Source organism: Austrofundulus limnaeus, unplaced genomic scaffold (assembly GCF_001266775.1).
Source record: "Austrofundulus limnaeus strain Quisiro unplaced genomic scaffold, Austrofundulus_limnaeus-1.0 Scaffold26, whole genome shotgun sequence".
Lineage (NCBI taxonomy): Eukaryota > Metazoa > Chordata > Actinopteri > Cyprinodontiformes > Rivulidae > Austrofundulus > Austrofundulus limnaeus.
In genome coordinates, this window is record NW_013952428.1 from 2020468 (window position 1) to 2026685 (window position 6218).

Sequence of the window (6218 nt, forward strand, 5' to 3'; positions counted from 1 at the left end):
ATATATGCTAATGGAGTTATTAGACGCAGTTTATTTTTGTTTATCATTTATTTAAAATAATTGCAGCTGTATGAAACCCTCCTGTTTAACTCTAAGGTTACAAGCGAACTAGCACCCAGTGAATTTAATTTTTAAAATAGGCAGAAATTTAAAACCAACTTACGCTATGAGTTATGACGTGAAATCAGAAATACTGTCGTTATCTAGTTAGTTAATAAACCTACAGAGTCCATTCAGTGACATTGGATTAAAAAAATATTAATTTATGCATGGCCATAAGAGTGTTGATTGTTTACGTGGACAAGGATGAATTTATTTTATTTATTTTTTATTTTAACTTACTTGCAGTTAGACATAAAGTAATTCTTAGCATTACAATGAAGCCTCAATTTTCGCAGTTGTTACGTTCTTAGACTACACACAAATCGTGCAAAAAAAAGCAAACATTTGATACAGTCCAAAAAAAGCCTACAACGCATTTGAGTGACAACTTAATGTAGTAAAAATCAAACAAAACACAGGAGAGCTAAACGGTTAGCAGCTACACAGCACATGATATTGTAGTAGGTGGAGTGTGGGCACAGGGCTCATTATGAAGCTGAATTGAAGGTAATGTTTAGGTTACAAAATTTGTAAATTGTTTTCTTAATAATTTAGCTTGAAAACTCAAAAAAACACAAGAAAATAAACCGACTTCTCTTACTGTACGTTACTTATGGTTTCAAAGATATTACTGTGATTACAGCAAACTACTTGTAGCTAGCGCTGATACTAACACCACTCCGAGTAGGCTTTAATTTAGTAAAAGCAAAGAACTGCACGATGAAATAGTGAAACGAGGACCAACCACATTTAGACTTTCACTCACCAGGCACAAACTCAGGGTTTTAGTTGATTTTGTTGGAAGCTGTCTGGCTCAGTGGTCTGGACGACGCGCCTTTGGTGGCCAGTCTTCGCCCAGATACAACTCTGGATCGGGGTGCATATCTGTGGGATTTTTGTCCATAAAATGAAAAGAGCAAACAATCATTCTTTGGTGGGTTGTTGAGATTTAGTTTATGATCCTCCTTCTCTGGCATAAAGTGCAGTGCGTAGGGCGCTGGGCATAGACATGCCTTACCTACTTCTTGTTCCAGGCAAAATGTTTCTAAAGCGTTTATCAGTTTTCTTCAGTTGTTGTGGCAGCTGACAAAAACACAGGTTGAACTCAAACTCGTGATGGAACTGCTCAAGTCGCCAGTTAAAGCAAAAGCAAACTCCTTTTTTGTCATAACTCTCTGAATGAATGAATCTCTGGTTCTCGCTTTGCGTACCAGAAATATGAAACCAGGGGGCCGAGTGGGACTAGTGGTACATCATGGCAGCCTACGTAGGCTTTTATGGAAACTTTACAGAAAACATGAGCATGGTGCAGCTACCAACATGTCTTATTTTAAGATGACACTGTCTAGGTTCAGATTTTGACCCCCACATGGGTTAAATCCTGTCAAGATTTACATGTTTTTTGGGGCTGAAAATAAGTTATTGTCTTCCAAACACACCTGCCTCATTCTGTCCTATTTTTTATTAATGCACAGCTGTTGTCTGTCTGTAATCTCCTGTATTTTGACTACGGTGGGGTTGGGCGTGCACGATGTTGCAGTCACATTTAAAAACATTTACTTCTGTCATTTTTACCGCTTAAACATGTCTGCAGAGGTGACGGGTGCTTTCGCTGCAGCGTTTGATCATGTTGAGCTGTACGGTTTTCACTGTTCTTGTGTGGTTTTAGGCTTTTTTTTTCCATCAGGTATTCAGCTCTTTAGCTTTTTGAGGAGACTCAACAGACCTTTAGCATTCTATTCTTATACTTCCAAAATTCAGTAACATCCAGCATTTTTTTCTCCTATATTCTACCATTTTTATGGGCTTTTATTTATTCTTAATGTACAGTTTGGTGTTGATGTCCTGACAAAAGCAAGATAACATTGAAAACAGTCCTGTTGTCAGCCCTGGTTGTGCTGAAGGCCAGCTGTGTCCCACTGATCTTCCAGCTCCTTGCTGAAGTCTCCATTCAGCTCATTTGAATCTCTGAGGTCTCACCTCCAGCAGCTAGACTTCAGAGTCCCATGATTCACGTCGATTTGCATAAGTTTGTTCAGCTCTGGTAAAATTTAAAGCCCATTTAGGCTTCTATTTCTGGCAGCCTCAGCTGTACTCTCATTCACCTGGCCCTGCTCTCGTTCACTTATCGCCTCCGTATTTCAGTTTTAGTGCCATCTTTGTTGCCAACAGCCCCCCCTTGGCATTCGACTTGATCGAGTTTCAGCCATTTAAAATTCCAAATGTCAGCCTTATTTCCTCGTCATTCTGCTCCGCAGCTCCAGCCACAGTCCTCTCTGCCCACTGATGGCTCCCGGCAAGACTGCTGCTGTTGTTTTCCGGCTGCATAATAATAATAATCCGGGCTTTTGTTTGAGCCACACTCTCATTCTTTGTGTGAATTCTCTCATGAATTAGACATTACTTCTTGTCTTTATTCTCTTCACTTTAGTAGTAAGTTAGTTTGTAGGTGAAAGTCTGTGTTTTCTTTTATCTTTTCCAGGGAAGAAAAAAATCGAAGTGATAAGTTGGTGTTTTAAAAAACAGTGGGCTAAAATATGTGGGTTTATTCAGAAGATTAGCTGAGGTTTTACCTAGAATTTGGTTTGGACCGTTTGGGTTTCAAAATGATATTATTTGCAGATCTTTCCAACTGGATCCTTGTAAGTGATCTAATCTATCAGTATCTTTGACAAGTCTGTTTTTAGAGTCTTGTTTTTGTCGATTTTATGATGCTTATCAGGCTTCGTTGTGCTTTAAAGCGTGGCAGTTGCCCTGCACTGAAAATGAAATCTGCTTTTGTTCCCTCAACATGCTGATTTAAGACTTCCCCACATATAAACACAGACACCGAATAAAGAAAATGTGACTCATACCCTTCTATCTTATGCTCTAAATCTGTGTTTTTTTCCTACCATTAAGACTGGAAACAGTTGACACGTTTAAAGGCAGCACTTCTTCTGACTGCTTTGCACAAATACCATAAATACACTCTGAAGTTCTTTTAGATTTGCAACAAATTCATCAGTTCAGACACTTTTGATCACATTTAATAGTAAATCGTGTGCCCTAAAACATTTGGCAGTCGGATGCTAATTACCCGGGCTGTAAGTAAATACACAATGTAAAACCTTTTCTTTAATCTCACGCCAACTTCCATTTATAGAAGGTTGCAGCTGAACAGTTCAACACAAGAGCTCAACCGGATTTATATTTTGAAAAAGTGCTCACTTTTCAATTTTTTCTACTAAAGGTGGATCAATTCTGCTGACTTTATTGACAAACTCTGGAAGCAAACATCCTCCTGACTGTAAAGTAGCTCTGGATGGAGAGAATATGGTTTCGACAGTAAGCTAAACAGCTCCCTAAATAAATCCTAAAATTCATTATGAACTACCTCTAGAGACATGAGATGAAGGATTTCTTTATTGGCTTCCATCACTGGCCTAATTATTGTTAAACATCTGTGCAAAGACTTCAAAAGAAATAAAAATGATATTGACATCATTTATGTTTACAGTGCAATAATTTAATTTCCTTCTTGCTGCTTGTATCTGTGATCTTCTACTATACCACATGTCCAAGTCTCCTACTGAGTAATTTTGTTATTACAATATACAAAAAACTTAAAGTGCCTGTGACATCAAATTTTTGAATTAGATATGAATGCATTTTTGGAAAAATAACATTAATAAGGTGTTGCAAAACAAATTTCACACCACTGAGATGAACCGTTGTTGAGATATTCACATGTGAAGTAACAGGAAGTGATGTCAAAGGGGAATGTCTGCATGTGAACGGAGTGTTGCTACAATAACTAATAACAGACTGTTCAGAGTTCAAGTAATATCGTTTCAATAAACAAAGACCAGGGATTTCCTTTTCTTGAAGAGTTCCCCTTTGATGTCATTTCCTGTTGTACTTTTACTGAGTTCAAAAGAAAATCTGTCAGTTTTGTGACAAAATGTATAAAGTCATGTGTATTATACCAGGTTTCTAAAATAGAAAGAAGTTTTCTTTGACTTTTTGTATTTGAAGCATTTGCATGTCACAGGCACTTTAAAATCATTTAAATCTTAGAAAGCTTAGTCTTCCAACCCATCTGTACTTTTGTTGGCTGGATTTAACACAGTTACTGAATGTTTTAATTATGAATAAAGTATGAGTTTCTAGTCCCCCCGTTCTGTTCCTAAAGTCACTGAAAAGCAGAAACTTGTGACAGAGGAGGCCGAGGGGTTCTGTCTGCGGTTGTTTGCATTCCTCAGAGTGACATCCGTCTGCTTCTTAATATTCATGTTAGTTCCTCTTTTTGTGTTCTTCTCAGAAACGAGAACCCTGTAGAGACGACGCTGAAACTCATTCTCTTGGGTAACGGACAAAAAACATTTTATATGTGCGCTAAAAGACTTTAAGGATTTAACGAGGAGTTCATTTCAAAGAAATACTAAAACATGAATAAAGTAAAGCTGCACTAAATAGTTTGTTGTAAAAATTTGAATGGAAGTTTTATCTGATTATAAAATTCTAAAGTTATTTTCTTTAATAGTCAAGTAAAAGTGGAAAAAAGACATTAATAGTGAGGAAAAGAGTAAATATTAGGGGTGCAACAATACATGTATCCGTATTGAACAATACATATTTTTAAAATGTATTTTATCAGCTTGTCTTGTGGATATGATGTGTCTTGAAGGCTCAGTGGATCTGTGTTGGACTACTCCACCTAGGCTGCATAGTCGAGCGCAGATCTACTGAGAAACTTGCTGTTTCAGCAATATTTAATTAAAAAACTGTACTTTTGAGGTTAAACAAATGTTCATAATTAATTTTAAAAAAATTACAAGTTTAGAAGTGCATGGAAATTTCCCTTTTTTGTACCGAAAAACTGCCGAACTGTAACACTAAAAGTATCGAACTGTCAAACTCCAGTCCTCAAGGCCTGCTATCCTGCATGTTTTAGAGGTTTTCCTGCTCCAACACACCTGATTTTGATCACTGGTTGATTAACAGGCTTCTGCTCAATTTCAAGAGTTAATTCAATCACTGAATCAGGTGTGTTTGAACTCTAAAACCTCTAAAACATGCAGGACAGCGGCCCTCGAGGACTGGAGTTTGACACTCCTGCAAAGTATCGAACCGAATCAAATTGTGGAGATTTTTTTTCCTGAAACCTTATATATAAGTTTATAAACATGTTGTGTTTAGTTTCTTCGGATGTCTGTGATTTGTTTCTTTCTTTTAGCTACTATCAGCACATTTCTGTTTTCTTCTCTTGCATTCCTTTTACTCAATGAAAAACATTGTTTTATATCAGGATTAACAGCTTTTTCTCAGAAGAGAATTTTGCATTTCATTGTGACAGGTGTCTCATTTCATCCCAACAAAAAAAACAAAAACAAACAAACAAACAAATAAATAAATAAATAAATAAATAAATGAATGAAAAGATCCCACCCCTGGGGGTTGATTGAAAATGTCAGGAACAAGATTCAAACCCAGAATTTACCCATCACCGATGTCAGTGGAGGATTCTGGAAATAAGAATTTTTCTCTAAATCTTTCAGCTTTCTCATCATATCTGATCCTCTGACTGTGACAAAGTAATCTCATCCATCATCATTTTTTACTCTCTTGTTTTTCCACTTGGGCTGCAGCTGTGCCACGCACATTTAAACCTGCTCCGGTGCCGCCGCTGGTATCGGTCAGATTGGAGGAGGGTTTTCATGGAAAAAAAACCCATCTCTCACACCCACTTTAACAAGGAAAATATTTTCTCTCCCCCCCACTTTGTGCATTTTGTCTGTCTACTTGTGTGAACGGGTGCGAGTTGTGCATTTCCAGTTTTGTCTCGGATCCAGGAAGCAGTCCACACAATGGCTAACGTGTCAGCACACCGTCTCCAAATGGGCCTGATGTGTTCTCAGAACTGCAGCCCACAGTACGCTAGGGCTGTGTATTGGCAAGAATTTGGCGATACGATACGTATCATGACAGAGGGGTCACGATACGATATGTCCCGATATATCCCGATATATCCCGATACTGTAAACAAGGCGATATATTGCGATATTTTTGGTCCAAAAATTCTATTAAATAAAAACCTCTTACTGGTAAAGAAAAAAAATTTGTCTCAGAAAACT

The 6218-nt window shown here is 37.5% G+C and overlaps 1 protein-coding gene across 2 annotated transcripts in view; it reads left to right on the forward strand.

The window, feature by feature from the left end:
• ppp1r16b (protein phosphatase 1, regulatory subunit 16B) overlaps positions 1-6218 on the forward strand; it is a 98952-nt gene that overhangs the window by 70909 nt on the left and 21825 nt on the right. The window lies entirely within an intron of this gene.